Source organism: Pistacia vera, unplaced genomic scaffold (assembly GCF_008641045.1).
Source record: "Pistacia vera cultivar Batoury unplaced genomic scaffold, PisVer_v2 Contig265, whole genome shotgun sequence".
Taxonomy (NCBI): domain Eukaryota; kingdom Viridiplantae; phylum Streptophyta; class Magnoliopsida; order Sapindales; family Anacardiaceae; genus Pistacia; species Pistacia vera.
In genome coordinates, this window is record NW_022196074.1 from 1,605,634 (window position 1) to 1,627,278 (window position 21,645).

At 36.6% G+C, this 21,645-nt stretch overlaps 5 pseudogenes; all 5 read left to right on the forward strand.

The window, feature by feature from the left end:
- Positions 1–1,161: 1,161 nt before the first annotated feature.
- LOC116133036 lies at positions 1,162–3,693 on the forward strand (annotated as a pseudogene).
- A 655-nt stretch (positions 3,694–4,348) lies between these two features.
- Positions 4,349–8,353, forward strand: LOC116133037 (annotated as a pseudogene).
- Positions 6,947–9,141, forward strand: LOC116133066 (annotated as a pseudogene).
- Positions 9,142–9,270: 129 nt separating this feature from the next.
- Positions 9,271–13,738, forward strand: LOC116133039 (annotated as a pseudogene).
- Positions 13,739–16,497: 2,759 nt separating this feature from the next.
- Positions 16,498–17,373, forward strand: LOC116133040 (annotated as a pseudogene).
- The last annotated feature ends 4,272 nt before the right edge of the window (positions 17,374–21,645 follow it).

A 21,645-nucleotide genomic window follows, 5' to 3' on the forward strand; every position in this document is an offset into this window, starting at 1 on the left:
TTTGGGTTTACTCAGTAAGAAGATTTTAGTCTCGATTTTATATTTGTAATAATCGGAAAAGCTTCATCTGAATGTATTAAGGGATTGATACAAGTGACAAAATTTTCTTTAACTCTACATAAATAACGGTGGTGGGTTGGCATTTCTTGAGCTTTATACGATATAAGGCTTGCTTTACAACAAAGAGAAAATGAAAAAGAATATTTTCGTAGATCCTGGTCCTCTTTATATAATTGAAGATAGAGTAATACTACGTCTATTAGGGATGTTTAAAAGAACCGATTGAAACGAAACTAGCGAGTACCCAGGATTTGGTTTCGGTTTCTACCCAGAACCAGTCGTCAACGGGTAGGTTCCAGTTCCAAATTTTTAGAATCATTACTATGCGGTTCCGTCTCTGGTTCTTATAGTTAGGAATCAGAATCAGGAACCGAGACTAATATAAAAAGAGTAGGAGGTTAATAAAAGTTTTTGTAGAAAAAGTAATGTGAATACATTTATATTTATATTTTATAACATTTAAAGTAAGTTGGTTTGACTTTAGAGAATCTATCTTTATAAAGTAATGGAGTTTGTAATTTTGAATTTATAATTTGTAATTTTATTTTTGTTAACAAGTTCCAGGTGGGGGGGTATTTGTAAGTTTTTAAATTTTTTTGGCCATTTTAAAAACTTTTGGGGGGTCATGTAATTTTACTGGGTACCCAGAACCGGAACCGGAACCGGAACCGTTGTTACATGTTCCAGTTCTGGGTACCTAGGAACCGGTACCGTCGGTTCTGGTTCTGGTTCCAAATTTCAAGGAACCGTCGATTCCAGTTCCTTCAAAAAATACAGGATACCCGGAACTGAACACCCCTAACGTCCACAATCTATTTTTATAAACTTTCTATCACAATCATGACGTGGTAATTATCGAATGGTCAGCTCGTAAATGGATCCCGCTTGATAATTTGTAAACTGACCAATCACAAACTGTTACGTCCAGATCATGAAAGAAAGTTTGTAAAAGTTTATAAGAAGAAATTGTCACCCTAGTATTTTTGAGATGATATTTTCTTTAACTTTATATAGAGTTATGACGGTGGTGGGCTTGCTTTTCTATCTAAATCATTTCCATTCGCACTGATTAAATCAACTTATATGAACTAATTAACAAGAATGTTATCATCGTGTAGTAGACAGTATCTCATAAACCTGTGAGATATTAACGATGAAATCAGAAGGAACTAACAATTAGTTTATGTCAACAATGGTGTTCAATCCTTAGCACATGGTTGTCACCAAACTTCAATACAAATATCATTGACCTGTGTGACCTTCTTGGTTTTTGATTTTGTGTGAAATTGAGTAGTGAAAGAGGTGGAGATATGATGATGAAAAAGAAGAGGGGTTATAAGATCCATTTTAATGCATGCAGACGGTGTGGATACGTTGTTAATTAATGGCTTTGGGATTCATCGGAGCCGGCCGTTGGTGATGGCTTCGCTGCACCTTTGGTGTTGTTTTTAACTAGTAAATTGATGAACAATATTGGCAGTGCATCAACTTCAAACTTAGATTTGTTCACCCATAACATTCAAAAGGTTTAATATAACCTTCTAATAAATTATGTTTCTGTTTTCTAATAAAAAGTCTAACTCGGGTTCCATTAGCGAATTCAGTGAATCAATTTTTGTCAATAGAAGTGGCAATGGGCCAGACTGAGACTGGGTACACTTCGGCCTAGGTCTTGGCCTGACCCCCATGACTGGGCCTGGGCCCAACCATGTTACGGGGATATCAGGTAATGCCAAAGCCTGTCTTGACGGGCTTTTTGTGATTCTGAGTCTCGACCTATATTAATTTTTATAATTTTTACTCTCATAAGTAATCTTTTATATATCTTTGTTTATCATTCATATTAATTTAATTAATCGTATCTTTAACTTTAATCATTATATTTTTGTGTGCATAAATTAATATGATGTACAAGAGATATTGGGTTTAATTAAAATCGTAATTGATTGTTATTATAAATTCATTTCAAAATCATAATCAAATAAAATAAAATTTTTTTTTTAAATGATAAAAACTCAAGCCTGGCCTGACCCATAACCAAGGACGGATCCTAAAACCATATCCAGGCTCATACCCATCCTCGTAAACAGATGCCCAATACTCGGAATTCTGGTTACAATTGCCATCTCTAGTTTTTTAGTGAAAATCATTGAAAAGTAAATGGATATTATTAATTTTATTTGTTTATCTTTTTTTATTCCCTGCCTTCCTGGGAAGTTTTAGAGGCATATTGCTGGACAAGAATAGGTAAAAGGCAAGCTACAACGATGGTAAAATTTATGGGAGAACTCTGATGAGCTTAGCAATGAAGATGAGAGAAGAATACAACAAGGCTGGTACAATTGTGGAACAGGCAATCTCTTCGATCAATTGAGATTGTTTTCCTTAATATAATTAATTTAATCCAGAAATTGATATATAATGAATCCATGAGGGTTCGGGAATCACAAATTCACGTTCTATAATCAAGATATCCGAAGGTGATCAACGTGGGTGGTTAAATTAGAAGAAACTAATTAAACAATCTTGAGCTTCCTTGAAAGTGGAACACGCTCAATTAATATAAAATCACACAGACCCCTGAATCTTTGACCAGCCCATATGCATGCTGAACTGTAATATCATTTTGTAAGCCATAGCAGAAGCTTGTTGTTTGGTTAATTTTGTGTGAAAATGGAGGAGAAAGAGAAAGCAGCAGCGGGTGAAGAGGAAGAAGGGGTCTGTACTGTCCATTTCAAGCATGCAGACGGGTGGATATGCGTTGATGGCTCTGGGATTCATCGGAGCTGTTTGTGATGGCTTCAAGGACCTTTAGTGGTGTTTATAATGGGTGAAGTGAACAATTTGGCAGTCATCAACTGATACAATGAGTTGTTCATCCATAATATAACAAGGTTTCATCATATAGTTTAGTAATTTCTTTATTCTTTTTTCTTTGGGATGCCAAACATAAAACACTAACTGGATTTTCATATGTGGGGGGCAGAATTCAGTGTATCTGTTGTACATACGTTGTGGGAGATGGCTTGCTGGTTTCCTAGGGGGTTCCAAAATTTTTATCATTTATTTCTTTAATTTATCAATACATGCTTTGTTTTCTTTCATAGATTGAGGGAGTTTCCATACATTAATTAACTTTTGGAAATGGTAGAGGGATATTGTTGGACAAGAACAGGTGAAAGGCAAGCCACAAGAATGAGAGCTAAATATTTGAAAGCAGTATTAGGCAAGAGTTGAATACTTCGATTTGCATGTCACCAGCACTGCAGCAGTCACACTAGCGTCTCTAATGATAATCTTGTCTTCAAGATGTTATAAGTGAAAGGTTTTCATCATCAATCTCATACTTAATGTATGAAAGAACTATTTGAAATTGTGACGAATTAACTCTCTGAATCTGGACAGCTTCCAAACTTTTTGGTCAAGCCGCAACATTTATCGGAAGCTATGGGGTAGACTTCGATGTCATGGAGGTTACCATTGTTATATTCCCACTGCTCTGTTCTGGTAATTCCGGAATTTGTGGAAGAGTTGTGATGAATTTAGCAAGGAGATGGCAGAAGAGTACACAAGGCTGGGACAATTGCGGAACAGGCAATCTCTTCTATAGAACTGTTTATTCATTGTTGGTGAAACCAAAACCATCAACGAGTTCTCTTCGGCCCTTGAAAGCTTAGTCAATTTTGGGGTAAAGCAAGGCTGGCTAAGGCTGGGCTGTTGGAAGCAACAACACGTTTATGCTATTGGTCTTGTAGCTTATTACGGCAGTAGAATGGCTGTACCCTGGTGCTAAGGGAGGAACGTCTATGCTGTGGCCTCCGCCATTGCCGTTGGTGGCCGTAAGGATTACCTATTGACTTAACAGAAATACAAAATACATTAAAAAAAATATCATATATATCTATTATATATAGAAAAAAAAGTTTTTGTTGTTGATCAGGGCGTTGGGACCTGGTTTATCTCACTTAAAGTCATATCAGAAGCAATGCCGCAGGAGAACGTATATGGAGGTATAAAAAAGAATTCCCAAGATTGATTCGGAAACATGGAAGGTCAAGTCTGGAGAATGTTTCAGGTGAAGTTGAGTTTAGACACGTAGAATTGTACCCGTCAAGGCCTGAAAGCTAATCTTCAAAGATCTTAACATAAAAGTTCCAGAGGAAAGACAGTGGCCTAGTGGGAGGCAGTGGCTCAGGGAAATCACAGTAATTTCACTATTACAAAGGTTTTATGACCCACTGGAGGTGAAATTCTTCTTGATGGAGTGTTATTTATAAAATAACTGAAATGGTTTAGGTCAAAAATGGGTTTGGTGAGCAGAGCCTGCACTATTTGCAACAACAATAAAGAAAACATACTTTTTGGCAAAGAAGATGCCACAATGGAAGAGGTTATTGAAGCTGCCAAAGCTTCAAATGCTATAATTTCATCTCTCAGTTGCCTCAGCAATATGAAATCACGGTTAGTTGATTGTCGCCCGCTTAATGAATTAGCCCCCATCTAAGACTTTAAAATTAGTAGTACATTTCTTGAATCTTGATATGCAAAATAGTTGAATAAAAGTAAAAAATGTTGAGCTCTTGTGCTTAAGTTATCATCATAGAACAGGTGGGAGAGCGAGGAGTTCAAATGTCTGGTGGGCAAAAACAAAGAATTGCTATTGCACGAGCAATAATCAAAGAACTAGAATCCTTCTTTTGGATGAGGCAACAAGTGCCCTCGACTTGAATCTGAGCGTATGGTCCAAGAAGCCTTAGACAACGCCTTGTTGGACGTACACTATCATCATAGCTCACGTCTCTCTACCATCCGCTACGCCGACATGATTGCCGTCATGCGAAACGGCCATGTCATGGAAACAGGTTCACATGACGAGCTTTTGCAAGACGAAAACGGTTTATATCCCTTGTTCGTCTACACAAACTGAAAAAAAGCAAACAACAACCAAGAAGAATGATGATGACAAAATCTCAATTCTTATCCCATGAATGGCTCATCTTCAGAATACTTGGATGTTAACTTAGAAGAGAAGATGTGATGAAAAAAGAAAAGGCAATAGAGAAGATTACAAGAACAAGTTGCCTGCGCCATCATTTGAAGATTGTTAGCTTTGAATTACCTGAATGGAAGCAGGCAAGCTTGGGGTGTTTAAGTGCAATCTTGTCGGGGCGGTGCAACCTGTGGTTTCATTTACCATAGGGTCTATGGTATCGGTGTGTTTTCTTGAAGGATCACGATGAGATTAAGAGAGAAAACGAAGATTTATGCTTTGAGTTTGATTGGGTTGCAGTGTTCTCTTTGTTGTTGATTTAACAACAATTACAATTTTTCTTAATGGGTGAACACTTAACCAAGAGGATCAGAGAGAGAAGTTTTCAAAGATACTCACTTTGAAGTGGGATGGTTTGATAAGATGAAAATTCCAGTGGTGTATTGTTCCCGACTAGCCAAAGATGCAAATGTGTACGTAATAATTTACAGTTCCCAATTGATATTTCATATGTTTAGGAAGATTTAATGTAAAATTGAACCTCGTTGCAGGGGAGATCTTAGTGGGTGATCGCATGTCTCTCATTGTACAAACTGTATCGGCTGTAGTAATAGCTTTCACTATGGGTTTAGTCATTGCATGGAGGTTGTTTGGTGATGATAGCAGTCCAGCCCCTCATCATAGTATGCTTATACTAGGAAGGTTCTACTTAAAAATATGTCAAAGAAGGCCATAAAAGCGCAAGAAGAGAGCAGAAGTGCTGGCGAGGCTGTTTCCAACTTGAGAACTATCACAGCCTTCTCCTCTCAAGATAAAATCCTGAAGATGCTAGGAAAGGCCCAGGAAGGACAAGAATGGAGAGTGTAAAACGTCACGGTATTCTGGAATAGGCTTGCCTTCTCACAAAGCCTAACATCTTGCACTTGGGCTTTGGATTTTTGGTACGGTGGCAAACTCCTGAAAGAGGGCTACATCACTTCCGAGGGCTTTTTGCAGACCTTCAGATCCTACTGAGCAGTGGCTATCTCATAGCTCTGCTGGAAGCATCACCACAGATCTGCCAGAGGCTCAGATGCTGTAAGGTTAGTCTTCGCTATATTGGAGCGGTATACAAGAATTAGCTGATGTTCTGAAGGCTACAAGGCTGAAAAAATAACAGGTCATAAGAACTTCAAGAGTACATTTTGCATATCCTGCTAGACCTGATGTGATGATTTTCAAAGGCTTTCTATCAACATTGAAGCTGGAAAATCAATTGCATTGGTAGGGCAAAGTGGGTCTGGGAAATCAACGATTATTAGTTTAATCGAACGTTTTTATGATCTCTTCAAAGGGTATAGTAAAAATTGATGGCTGGGATATTAGATCTACAATCTTAAATCATTGAGAAGGCACATTGCACTTGTAGTCAAGAGCCTACATTATTGCTGGTACAAATTAGGGAAAACATTATTTATGGTGGAGATGACAACATAGATGAGTTTGAGATAATTGAGGCAGCTAAGGCCGCCAATGCTCATGATTCATAGCTGGATTGAATGACGGATATGACACACGGTGTGGGGAAAGAGGAGTACAATATCAGGAGGTCAAAAGCAACGTACTGCGCTAGCTCGAGCAATACTGAAAAAAGCTACAGTATTACTATTAGATGAAGCAACTAGTGCGCTCGATAGTCAATCAGAGAAAGTAGTGCAAGATGCGCTTGAGACATGATGATTGGAAGAACCACTGTAATGGTAGCACATAGATTAAGTAATATACAAATGTGATCTCATTGCTGTATTAGACAAAGGGCAGGTCATCGAGAAAGGAAACCATCATTCTGTTGGGCAAGGATCCACAGGAGTTACTACTCCTAGTTAACCTCCAAAGGAGACCAGTATAAACAAAAATCCAGCTCTTGCACTACCAGTTATCTTAACTCGTCTGAAGCAGAAGCAAGATGAATGGACTCGGTGTCGTTCAGATTTTAACAAGGTTTGGGCTGAAATATATGCTGAAAATCATTACAAATCGCTTGATCATCGCAGTTTCAACTTCAAGCAACAAGATTCAAAGAACTTGAGCACAAAATGTAAGTTGAATTTTATAGCAAGTTAAAGGTTCTTTGTTGGTATTATGTGCTTACTTAAGTATTTGCTTATACTGTTGAGTGAATTTTCTGATGTAAAGTTTCACATTGTGTGGTTCAAAAATATTTCACAGCATGGAAGTATTATTATGTTTCTATGCATCGCTTTTGTGTGAAAACTCTCAATTTGAGCAACCAGAAAATTATGTGATTATTACTAATTTGTGATAGAATTACTCTCTGCCTTTCTTCTTCCTGGTCTCACAACCATAAACTGTTCAAAGTTGCTTTTTTTTGAAAATCCCTGTCATGGATCCAATACTGTTGACAATATTCACTCCCCTTGGTTATGTTATGTTGCTTCATTTTTGTCATCTTGCTTGTCAACATTTTCAACAATAAATATGATGAGGCAAGCATCTATGTTTGATCAGCTTTGTTTGCAACTTACATTGAATGCTTAGAGGATAATGTCACACTGCATGAGGTTATGTGACAATTGTGCTGGAAGTATTATTCCTTCTATTCATTGCATTTATATGAGATTATATCTTTTAAGATTTCAGAGCAAGAAATGTTGATAGTAGTCCCTGGTTCTTACACTCATGTTTGCTTTTTCCCTGGTTAACTATTATAAGATAAGTGACTGTTGATTTAAAAGAGCTTTTGTGTGTATATACTTAATTAGAAGCTATAATTTCAGCTTGAATTTTATAGAGTGTCCACTCTCAGATACTTTATATAAAAATAAATTTTCTGTTATATTTTAAAGTTTCTGTCTGTAGTGTTTCTATGATATTTATTGATTGTAGCATTTTCTGACTGATAGAAGCATTGAAGAATGGTTCTATAAAACTTAAGAGTTCGCTTTGATGGAGTCTTAAGTGTCTGAAATATAGCTTGTAGAGGATTCCTAGCGTTGCTTCTATGTATTGTTCCACTTTGCTCTTTTTCTCAAAGTCCTTATTTAATCTGCAGCTTTGGTGGCTGAAATTAAGGAGTTGAAAGAGAATAAACTGGCAGAGGACAATGTTCTTTTTGCTATTGCTCCTGGACACCAGCAACCTGTAATTCCACACCAGGAATATGGATACTCTGACCTCAGCATTCATGAAGATTTGTATAAACTTGTTCAATATTCATGTGAAGAGATGTGCTCGACCAAGGAACGGGTGAATAAGGCTATGAAGCTATGGACTACCTTCTTCAACAAACTGAAAAAGAGCTAACAACCCCAGAAGAGACTGTGTTGATAAACCTTACTTCTCCATCCATGAATGACTCATCTTTTCAAATCAATCTTGGATTTAAACCTCAGAAGAGATGATGATGATCAAAGAAAGAGCAAGGTAGATGATTACAAGATCAAGTTGCCGGCGCCATCGTTTAGAAGATTGTTCGTGTTGAATCTACCAGAATGGAAGCAAGCAAGCTTGGGGTGTTTAAGTGCAATATTGTCTGGTGCTGTGCAACCTGTTTATTCCTTTATCATTGGGTCCACGGTAAATGTTTTTTCGTAAAAGATCACGATGAGATTAAAGAGAAGACGAAGCTTTATGCTTTCGTGTTTGATTGGGTTAAGTGTTCAATTCATTGGTTAATTTATGCCAACATTACAATTTTGCTTAGATGGGTGAACGCTTAACCAAGAGGATCACAGAGAGGATGCTTTCAAAAATACTCACTTTTGGAGTTGGATGGTTTGATAAAGATGAAACATCTAGTGGTGCTATTTGCTCCCGACCAGCAAAAGATGCAAATGTGGTACGTACCAATTTAAAGTTCTAAAACTAAATATGTTATAAGAGTCGTAAGATTAATTTAACACTGAATATGGAAATTTATTTGATTCGTTGCAGGGGAGATCTTTAGTGGGTGATAGTATGTCTCTCCTTGTACAAACTGTGTCGGCTGTATCCATGGCTTTCGCTTTGGGCTTAGTCATTGCATGGAGGCTTGCTTTAGTGTTAAGGAAAAGCAATGGTGTTGATTACTTACATTAATTATTGTCAATTATATATTTTTTAGTGGATGGCTAACCAGAAATGAGTAATTTAAGGGAGGATTAGACAAAAGTATCAAGCACTAATTGAGATGTTTTCCTTATATTAATTAATTTAATCCAGAAATGATATATTAATGAACCATGAGGATTCGGGAATCACAAATTCACGTTCTATAATCAAGAATATCCGAAGGTGATCAACGTGGGTGGTTAAATTAGAAGAAACTAATTAAACAATCATTGAGCTCTCCTTGAAAGGGGAACACGCTCAATTAATATAAAATCACACAGACCCCTGAATCTTTGACCAGCCCATATGCATGCTGAACTGTAATATCATTTTGTAAGCCATAGCAGAAGACTTGTTGTTTTGGTTTATTTTGTGTGAAAAGGGAGAGAGAAGAGAAAGCAGCGAGGTGAAGAGGAAGAAGGGGTCTGTACTGTCCATTTTCAAGCATGCAGACGGTGTGGATATGCTGTTGATGGCTCTGGGATTCATCGGAGCTGTTTGTGATGGCTTCACCGGACCTTTAGTGGTGTTTATAATGGGTGAAGTTATGAACAATTTGGCACTGCATCAACTGATAACAATGAGTTGTTCATCCATAATTTAACAAGGTTTCACATACTTATGTTTAGTAATTTCTTTATTTATTCTTTGGGACCTGCAAACATAAAACACTAACTGGATTTTCATATTGTGGTGGCAGAATTCAGTGTATCTGTTGTACATAGCTTGTGGGAGATGGCTTGCTGGTTTCTAGGTGGGTTCCAAAATTTACATTTATTTCTTTAATTTATCAATACATGCTTTTTTTCTTTCATAGATGATGGTAGTTTCCATACATTAATTAACTTTTGGGAAATGGTAGAGGGATATTGTTGGACAGAACAGGTGAAAGGCAAGCCACAAGAATGAGAGCTAAATATTGAAAGCAGTATTAAGGCAAGATGTTGAATACTTCGATTTGCATGTCACCAGCACTGCAGCAGTCACACTAGCGTCTCTAATGATACTCTTGTCATTCAAGATGTTATAAGTGAAAAGGTTTTCATCATCAATCTCATACTTAATGTATGAAAGAACTATTTGAAATATGTGACGAATAACTCTCTGAATCTGTGACAGCTTCCAAAATTTTGGTCAATGCTGCAACATTTATCGGAAGCTATGTGGTAGCTTCTTGATGTCATGGAGGTTAACCATTGTATATTCCCACTGCTCTGCTTCTGGTAATTCCGGAATGATTTGTGGAAGAGTTGTGATGAATTTAGCAAGGAAGTGGCAGAAGAGTACAACAAGGCTGGGACAATTGCGGAACAGGCAATCTCTTCTATAAGAACTGTTTATTCATTTGTTGGTGAAACCAAAACCATCAACGAGTTCCTTCGGCCCTTGAAAGCTTAGTCAATTTTGGGGTAAAGCAAGGCTGGCTAAAGGCTGGGCTGTTGGAAGCAACAACATCGTTTAGCTATTTGGTCTTTCGTAGCTTATTACGGCAGTAGAATGGTCTGTACCATGGTGCTAAGGGAGGAAACGTCTATGCTGTGGCCTCCGCCATTGCCGTTGGTGGCCGGTAAGGATACCTATTGACTTAACAGAAATACAAAATACAATTAAAAAAAATACATATATATCTATTATATATGAAAAAAATGTTTTGTTGTGATCAGGGCGTTGGGACCTGGTTATCTCACTTAAAGTCCATATCAGAAGCAATGTCCGCAGGAGAACGTATAATGGAGGTAATAAAAAGAATTCCCAAGATTGATTCGGACAAACATGGAAGGTCAAGTTCTGGGAATGTTTCAGGTGAAGTTGAGTTTAGACACGTAGAATTTGCATACCCGTCAAGGCTGAAAGCAAAATCTTCAAAGATCAACATAAAAGTTCCAGCAGGAAAGACAGTGCCTTAGTGGGAGGCAGTGGCTCAGGGAAATCCACAGTAATTTCACTATACAAAGGTTTTATGAACCACTTGGAGGTGAAATTCTTCTTGATGGAGTTGTTATTTATAATACAACTGAAATGGTTCAGGTCAAAAATGGGTTGGTGAGCAAGAGCCTGCACTATTTGCAACAACAATTAAGAAAACATACTTTTTGGCAAAGAAGATGCCACAATGGAAGAGGTATTGAAGCTGCCAAAGCTTCAAATGCTCATAATTTCATCTCTCAGTTGCCTCAGCAATATGAAACTCAGGTTAGTTTGATTGTCGCCCGTTAATGAATTAGCCACCATCTAAGACTTTAAAATTAGTAGTACATTTCGAATCTTGATATGCAAAATAGTTGAATAAAAGTAAAAAATGTTGAGCTCTTGTGCTTAAGTTATCATCATATGAACAGGTGGGAGAGCGAGGAGTTCAAATGTCTGGTGGGCAAAAACAAAGAATTGCTATTGCACGAGCAATAATCAAAGCACCTAGAATCCTTCTTTTGGATGAGGCAACAAGTGCCCTCGACTCTGAATCTGAGCGTATGGTCCAAGAAGCCTTAGACAACGCCTCTGTGGACGTACCACTATCATCATAGCTCACCGTCTCTCTACCATCCGCTACGCCGACATGATTGCCGTCATGCGAAACGGCCTGTATGGAAACAGGTCACATGACGAGCTTTTGCAAGACGAAAACGGTCTTATACTTCCCTTGTTCGTCTACAACAAACTGAAAAAAAGCAAACAACACCCAAGAAGAGATGATGATGACAAATTCAATTCTTCCATGAATGGCTCATCTTCCAGATCATCTTGGATGTTAACCTTAGAAGAGAAGATGATGATGAAAAAAGAAAAGGCAATAGAGAAGATTACAAGAACAAGTTGCCTGCGCCATCATTTAGAAGAATGTTAGCTTTGAATCTACCTGAATGGAAGCAGGCAAGCTTGGGGTGTTTAAGTGCAATCTGTCGGTGCGGTGCAACCTGTGGTTTCATTTACCATAGGGTCTATGGTATCGGTGTTTTTCTTGAAGGATCACGATGAGATTAAGGAGAAAACGAAGATTTATGCTTTGAGTTTGATTGGGTTAGCAGTGTTCTCTTTGTTGTTGATTTAAGCCAACAATTACAATTTTTATATGGGTGAACACTTAACCAAGAGGTCAGAGAGAGAATGTTTCAAAGATACTCACTTTTGAAGTGGGATGGTTTGATCAAGATGAAAATCCAGTGGTGCTATTTGTTCCCGACTAGCCAAAGATGCAAATGTGGTACGTAATAATTACAGTTCCCAATTGTATTTCATATGTTAGGAGATTTAATGTAAAATTTGAACCTCGTTGCAGGGGAGATCTTTAGTGGTGATCGCATGTCTCTCATTGTACAAACTGTATCGGCTGTAGTAATAGCTTTCACATGGGTTTAGTCATTGCATGGAGGCTTGCTTTGGTGATGATAGCAGTCCAGCCTCATCATAGTATGCTTTTATACTAGGAAGGTTCTACTTAAAAATATGTCAAAGAAGGCCATAAAAGCGCAAGAAGAGAGCAGCAAGCTTGCTGGCGAGGCTGTTTCCAACTTGAGAACTATCACAGCCTTCTCCTCTCAAGATAAAATCCTGAAGATGCTAGGAAAGGCCCAGGAAGGACCAAGAAGGAGAGTGTCAAACAGTCACGGTATTCTGGAATAGGCCTTGCCTCTCACAAAGCCAACATCTTGCACTTGGCTTTGGATTTTTGGTACGGTGGCAAACTCCTGAAAGAGGGCCACATCACTCCGAGGGTCTTTTGCAGACCTTCATGATCCTACTGAGCAGTGGCTATCTATAGCTACTGCTGGAAGCATCACCACAGATCTTGCCAGAGGCTCAGATGCTGTAAGGTTAGTCTTCGCTATATTGGAGCGGTATACAAGAATTCAGCCTGATGATTCTGAAGGCTACAAGGCTGAAAAAATAACAGGTCATATAGAACTTCAAGATGTACATTTGCAATCCTGCTAGACCTGATGTGATGATTTTCAAAGGCTTTTCTATCAACATTGAAGCTGGAAAATCAATTGCATTGGTAGGGCAAAGTGGGTCTGGGAAATCAACGATTATTAGTTTAATCGAACGTTTTTATGATCCTTCAAAGGGTATAGTAAAAATTGATGGCGGGGTATTAGATCATACAATCTTAAATCATTGAGAAGGCACATTGCACTTGTTAGTCAAGAGCCTACATTATTTGCTGGTACAATTAGGGAAAACATTATTGGTGTAGATGACAACATAGATGAGTTTGAGATATTGAGGCAGCTAAGGCCGCCAATGCTCATGATTTCATAGCTGGATTGAATGACGGATATGACACACGGTGTGGGGAAAGAGGAGTACAAATTATCAGGAGGTCAAAAGCAACGTACTGCGCTAGCTCGAGCAATACTGAAAAAAGCTAGTATTACTATTAGATGAAGCAACTAGTGCGCTCGATAGTCAATCAGAGAAAGTAGTGCAAGATGCGCTTGAGCACATGATGATTGGAAGAACCACTGTAATGGTAGCACATAGATTAAGTACTATACAAAATGTGATCTCATTGCTGTATTAGACAAAGGGCAGGTCATCGAGAAAGGAAACCATCATTCTTTGTTGGCCAAAGGATCCACAGGAGCTTATACTCCTTAGTTAACCTCCAAAGGAGACCAGATACTAATACTCATTCAACGATCAATCAAATTTAAATTTTGTTTCCTTTTGGGTTTACTCAGTAAGAAGATTTTAGTCTCGATTTTATATTTGTAATAATCGGAAAAGCTTATCTGAATGTATTAAGGGATTGATACAAGTGACAAAATTTTCTTTAACTCTACATAATAACGGTGGGGGGTTGGCATTTCTTGAGCTTTATACGATATAAGGCTTGCTTTACAACAAAGAGAAAATGAAAAAGAATATTTTCGTAGATCCTGGTCCTCTTTATAATTGAAGATAGAGTAATACTACGTCTATTAGGGGTTTAAAAGAACCGATTGAAACGAAACTAGCGAGTACCCAGGATTTGGTTTCGGTTTCTACCCAGAACCAGTCGTCAAGGGTAGGTTCCAGTTCCAAATTTTAGAATCATTACTGCGGTTCCGTCTCTGGTTCTTATAGTTAGGAACAGAATCAGGAACCGAGAATAATATAAAAAGAGTAGGAGGTTAATAAAGTTTTTGTAGAAAAGTAATGTGAATACATTTATATTTATATTATAACATTTAAAGTAAGTTGGTTTGACTTTAGAGAATCTATCTTTATAAGTAATGGAGTTTGTAATTTTGAATTAAATTTGTAATTTTATTTTTGTTAACAAGTTCCAGGTGGGGGGGTATTTGTAAGTTTTTAAATTTTTTTGGCCATTTTAAAAACTTTTGGGGGGTCATGTAAATTTACTGGGTACCCAGAAACGGAACCGGAACCGAAACGTTGTTACATGTTCCAGTTCTGGGTACCTAGGAACCGGAACCTTCGGTTCTGATTCCGATTCTGATTCCGGTTCCTTCAAAAATACAGGTACCGGAACTGAACACCCTAACGTCCACAATCTATTTTTATAAACTTTCATCACAATCATGACGTGGTAATTATCGAATGGTCAGCTCGTAAATGGATCCCGCTTGATAATTTGTAAACTGACCAATCACAAACTGTTACGTCCAGATCATGAAAGAAAGTTTGTAAAAGTTTTAAGAAGAAATGTCACCCTGTATATTTTTGAGATGATATTTTCTTTAACTTTATATAGAGTTATGACGGTGGTGGGCTTGCTTTTCTATCTAAATCATTTCCATTCGCACTGATTAAATCAACTTATTTGAACTAATTAACAAGCATGTTATCATCGTGTAGTAGACAGTATTCATAAACCTGTGAGATATTAACGATGAAATGAAGGAACAACAATTGTTTATGTCAACAATGGTGTTCAATCCTTAGCACATGGTTGTCACCAAACTTCAATACAAATATCATTGACCTGTGTGACCTTCTTGGTTTGATTTTGTGTGAAATTGAGTAGTGAAAGAGGTGGAGATATGATGATGAAAAGAAAGAGGGTTATAAGATCCATTTAATGCATGCAGACGGTGTGGATACGTTGTTAATTAATGGCTTTGGGATTCATCGGAGGGCCGTTGGTGATGGCTTCGCTGCACCTTGGTGTTGTTTTAACTAGTAAATTGATGAACAATATTGGCAGTGCATCAACTTCAAACTTAGATTTGTTCAACCATAACATTCAAAAGGTTTAATATAACCTTCTAATAAATTATGTTTTGTTTTCTAATAAAAAGTCTAACGGGGTCCATTAGCGAATTCAGTGAATCAATTTTTGTCAATAGAAGGGCAATGGGCCAGACTGAGACTGGGTACACTTCGGCCTAGGTCTTGGCCTGACCCCATGACTGGGCCTGGGCCCAACCATGTTACGGGGATATCGGTAATGCCAAAGCCTGTCTTGACGGTTTTTGTGATTCTGAGTCCGACCTATATAATTTTTATAATTTTACTCTCATAAGTAATCTTTTATATATCTTTGTTTATCATTCATATTAATTTAATTAATCGTATCTTTAACTTTAATCATTTATTTTTGTGTGCATAAATAATATGATGTACAAGAGATATTGGGGTAATTAAAATGTAATTGATTGTTATTATAAATTCATTTCAAAATCATAATCAAATAAAATAAAATTTTTTTTAAATGATAAAAACTAAGCCTGGCCTGACCATAACCAAGGACGGATCCAAAACCATATCCAGGCTCATACCCATCCTCGTAAACAGAGCCCAATACTCGGAATTCTGGTTACAATTGCCATCTCTAGTTTTTTAGTGAAAATCATTGAAAAGTAAATGGTATTATAATTTTATTTGTTTATCTTTTTTTATCCCTGCCTCCTGGGAAGTTTTAGAGGACATATGCGGACAAGAATAGGTAAAAGGCAAGCTACAACGATGGTAAAATTTATGGGAGAACTCTGATGAGCTTAGCAATGAAGATGAGAGAAGAATACAACAAGGCTGGTACAATGTGGAACAGGCAATCTCTTCGATAAGAACTGTGGTTGGATTTTAAGCTGAAGAGTACAAAGAAAATGAAAAGGAAGGAAAATGCAGAGAAAATTTTCAGAATGATAAATTTGAAATTCATGACTAAGATTATTTCAGAATGATAAATTTTGAAATTCATTGACTAGATTAATAATACAAAGTTTTTACATCGCTGTTACACCTAACCAGCAGTGATTTTCATCAATAAACCAGCTCCACACATTTCTAACAAAACAAAAGTCTGAGATTTAATAATCCTGAATTTAAGCTGCAAAAATTCCTGCATTTGACAAAAGTGGTTGACTTAACCACACGCATTCATCAGCTTATTAGCAGCTGCTCGGCTTCCCATGACTAGAACTTACTTCTTCTACCACTACGAGAGTCTCCAGCTGAATATCACTTGGTTCAACAAACTGTTTATTCTCCAACCTGGAAGGGGCAGCAATGTGGGGTTAAAGCAAGGCCCGGCTAAAGGCTTGGCCGTCGGCAGCAACCAGCAACAGCATTGTTTTTGCTCTTTAGTCTTTGATGTGTTACTACGGCAGTAAAACGATCATGTATCATGGTGCTCAAGCAGGAATCGGTTACGCCGTAACTGCGTCTGTTGCCATTGGTGGCCTGTAAGCATTGCTTTTGACTTAAAATTGTGAGTATTTAATTCAAATAATTAATGTTTATCTTCTTTATCAGGTCATTAGGAGCAGGTATATCCAACCTGAAGTAGTTTTCACAAGCAATGGCTGCAGGAGAAAGAATAATAGAGGTGATAGAAAGAGTCTCCAAGATTGATTCAGAAAACACGGTAAGGCCAAATCCTGGAGAATGTTTTAGAAGAAGTTGAGTTTAGGCATGTGGAATTTGCACACCCATCAAGGCCTGAAAGCATAATATTGAAAGATTTCAGCATAAAAACGCCAGCAGGAAAGACGATGGCCTTACTGGGAGGTAGTGACTCAGGGAAATCCACAGTAATTTCACTATTACAAAGGTTTTATGACCCAGTTGGAGTTGCTACTGATAAGTTACCACTCAAGTGGCTAAGTTCACAAATGGGGTTGGTGAGCCAAGAGCCTGCATTATTTGCAACATCAATTATGGAGAGCAATATTTTTGACAACGAAGATGCCACAATGGAGGAGGTTGTTTAAGCAGCCAAAGCTTGAATTTCATCTGCCAATTGCCTCAACAATATGATACCTAGGTTTGCTCTGTTTGTCGCCTAGCTAGGGCTGTAGCCGAGAGCTACTCGAGCTCAGCTCGTGTCGAGCTTGGGCTGAGTTTGAACCGTGCAGTTAACTCAACGAGCTGAGCTCAAGCCAACCAATACTCGGATCGGGGCGACTACAACTCTACACCTAGCCTACATTTAAGACTTCTTCAGAATACAAAATGGATTAATAGCTAATATTATTAAATGACTTATTTTGGTCAATTTATTATTCGAGTGAATTAACTTCTCATAACAAGTATACATATAAAAACTTTTCATAGAAATATAATTTTGTGTACAAATAATATAATAATTAAGCTTTGAGTTAGATTTTTCAAATGCAACTTAATCAAATTTTTACTAATTAAGAGAATTTTATTTTTTTTAACAAACGGAAATAATATAAAAGGGTTGGGGAGAGAGGATGTCAGGAGGACAAAAACAAAGAATCACAATTGCTCGGACAATCAAAAGCACCAAGAATCCTTCTCTTAGATGAGGCAACAAGTGCATTAGACTCTGTCATGTGGCTGAACACAACCATTAACACTAGCTATTGAATAATAATTAATAACAACTTTAACCATAAACAAACGGCCGAAATTAATGAATACCAAAATTAACAGGTTTGGTATTGTTACTTGTATAAATATCACAAAATTTTGAACAATACCATGAATATCCAACCCAAAATAAAGGAAAATGCACACAAAACTTTAAATTAGGTAATAAAAATGTTTTCACTTTTAATAATGTATTACAACATGACTTGACCTCCTTTATATAAGATTAAACCCTTAATTGGAAATGAAATCAAGAAGGGTTTAATCCTTTATAAAGGAAGTCAAGCCAAATTATGACACATTATGCTTGGCTTCCTTTATATAGGCGTAGCTCTTCTCCATTTTTTATTCCCAAACAATGTGGTATTGCTAATAAGTTAAAGTTTTAACTCCGTTGGACGCACCATCATCATCACTCACTGTCTCTCCACCATCCGCAGTGCAAACGCTGATCGCCGTCGTCCAAAATGGAAGATGAAAATGGTATCTACGTACACTTCACTTGTTCGTCTTCAACAAACTCATGAAAAAGGACAAACAACACAAGACATCATGATGATTAATGTCAAATCCTTCAACCATGCATAGCCCATCTTCTTCATCAAGCTTTGACATAAATCCAAGACAAAGGTGATCATGAAGCTGATCAAAGAGAAAGCAATGTAGAAGATTACAATAACAAGTTGCAAGTTCTATCCTTTCGAAAATTGTCAGCTTTGAATCTACCTGAATGGAAGCAAGCAAGCTTGGGGTGTTTAAGTGCGATCCTGCTTGGTGCAGTGCAACCAGTTTATGCCCTCACCGTAGGGTATATGATAGCAGTTTTTTTCTCGAAAAAACCATGAGGAGATGAAAGAGAAGACTAGGATTTACGCTTTATGTTTCAGTTCTATAATTAATGCACGGCAAAGTTCAGAATAATTTTTTAATTGTTTGTAGGTGAGAGCTTTGATGGGCAATTGCATGGCTTTCATTGTACAAACTGTCTCAACTATAACCATAGCCTTCACCATGGGACTAGTAATTCGATGGAGGTTTCTTTAGTGATAGAATAATACTACACATACATCATTTTTATACAATATTATATGACAAGATATGATTGGTTAAAGCCCGAGAGGAAAGCAGCAGGCTTGCTGCCGAGGCCGTCCCCAACCAAAAAAAATTTGAAAAAAAAAAATTTATTTTTGTTAGATACATATAAAAAGAAATTAAAAAAAAAAAGTCAATTATTCTAAGTACATATAACATTATTAGGTTGATTTATTTTTTTATTATTAAGTATAAATTTATTTTTGTTGACAATTTTATATTACAAGTTTAGGATAGTAATTTTCCACATTTCAAAATTTTATGCCACCTTTATTAGGTAGCATTCAACGGCAAATTCCAACTTGTTATTCCTCGTGCTAATGGACATTCAGCTACCTTATGGGCTATTAATGGGCCATTCAACTATGAGAAGACCTTATGGGCTAACGGGCTAAATGTAGTTGGCATGAGAGACTATCAAGGTAACGTGAAACATCTAGCAGAATTTATGGAAGGGGTTGAAAGTCAAACCAAAGTCCTAAATGTGCATCCTCCATTTAAACAGTCATACATTTTAATTCGAGAAGAGTTATGAGGCCCATAAGATACTGTTGAAAAGCTTATTTTGAACCCGTCGACATAGAACTATCTATAGCAATTGGAGGTCATTTTTGAGGTTAAAATCCACCATTTTGGTGTGTTTCGGTGCTATTTTAGTGTTTTACGCGTTTTTTCCTATTTTATTTCTGGTTTTAATTAATTTAGTTTTATTTTCTTTTGTTATTAAGAGTCTTACTAAGGTTGGTTGTCACCTTATATAAACTTATTTTTTGTTTTGGATGTTATTCAATAAATTATTTAATTTTTACTTCAGATTTTGCGGTTTAACTTTCTGAATTGAGACTTATATTATCAGTTTTAAATGTGTAACTGTATGCTAGCCTTGTTTATCACACTAACTCGCTATGTCACTAGGGAAGTAATTTTTAGCACCGCTATTTTTGTCTTTAGTCTCAATCTTAAAGTTTAAGTGTTGATATAATTGTAATTAAAAAAAAAAAACTTTTTCTTCTGCCGTACTTTCACTTTAAAGTTTTATATTTGCGTTTATCAAAATTAAATTTAAATCAATTGGAACTAATAAAGTAGGAGACAAAATCAATCAAACCAAGTGGTGTTTTGTTTTAATGGAATGAAACCATATATATATATTTTTTTTTTATAATATTCGGTCTCATACTTTATTACTAATTTTGATTGAAGTTTCATACCCTAATATTTAAAAGTAATTTTTTATCCAATAGAGTTGTTTGTGTTATTTTGAAATGTTAGGGACTGACTATTAGGTAAAGGAAAATGATAGAGTTATCGAAAAGTTTACATTGAATTTGTGCATCGAATGACGTAACAAAATCCTGACCGTTGATTAAATTAACTGATAATAAATTAACGGTCATGATTTTGTCACGTTATTCGGTGTACAAATTCGGTGCACACCCATCGGTAACTGTGGCATTATTCATTAGGTAAATCTTGGAGAGTTGTACGCAATCATTCACATTCCAAGAGAAAGTCTTCTTTTCTTCTTATTTATTGAAATAGTAGCATTGATACCGATCATTTATGCTTCTATTATGTGGTATCTATATCAATTTCTTACTGTTATTTGGTAGATAAAAGCTTCAATATTATAATTATTAATAGAAAACAAGTGAAGTTTTTTTTTTTTTTTTTTTGGATTACCAAGTTATTCGAGCCAGCTTACGAATACTTCGATTAATCTTTGAAGGAGACAAGTATAGCAACCCATTGCCATAACTCCTCACTTAAATCACGGATGTTCAAATGGAGAATCGAGAAAACAAGTAAAGTTGAAATTGAAAAGGTTCATTAAAGCTGATAATTTTGGAGTATTAATATATTATTTCATGTTTCGGTTATGCCATGGAAGGATATTTACCTACCCTTTTGGAATCGAGAATTAGGGGTGTTCAAAAGCGGTTAACCGGTCTAAATCGAACCGGATTTTCGGTTCAGGAAAATTCTCAAACCGAAACCGAACCGGTTTTAGGGAAAACCGATTTTTCGGTTAACCATTTTAAAAAAAGCGGTTAACCGGTTTTCCCTTTTTTTTTTAATAAAACTTTTTTTTTTTTTTTGTCCTAAATTAAATTGTAAATATAGACAATACATTGGGAACTAAGAAAAAAAAATTGGGTTGGGATTTTAGATTGAGTGAATTAGGGATTTATTTTAGTTTAGGTTATATATATATATATATATATATATATTTGAAAAACCGATTTTCGGTTAACCGTTTCTAATTTCTCCCAAACCGGTAACCGAACCGAATATTCGGTTTTTTTAATTTTTCGAACCGTAACCGAACCGTTTTTTCGGTTAACCGGTTTTTTCGGTTCGGTTTTTGTATTTTTTTGAACACCTCTATCGAGAATGTAACATCACATTCTGTTTAGATATAAAGTAAACAAATTAACCTAAAGGCAGGAAATATTTTTTGTGTTTCTTTCTTCTTTAGTGCATCACATCCGGTCCCTATGTTTATTGTCGACAAGTAAACATGACAGAATCTATAAAGAGACCTCCAAAATTCTTCGTATCTTTCCCAATATATATAATCATACTGGTCTGGGTGGCGGGCCAGCGGGATCTATATGCTGGCTTGAACA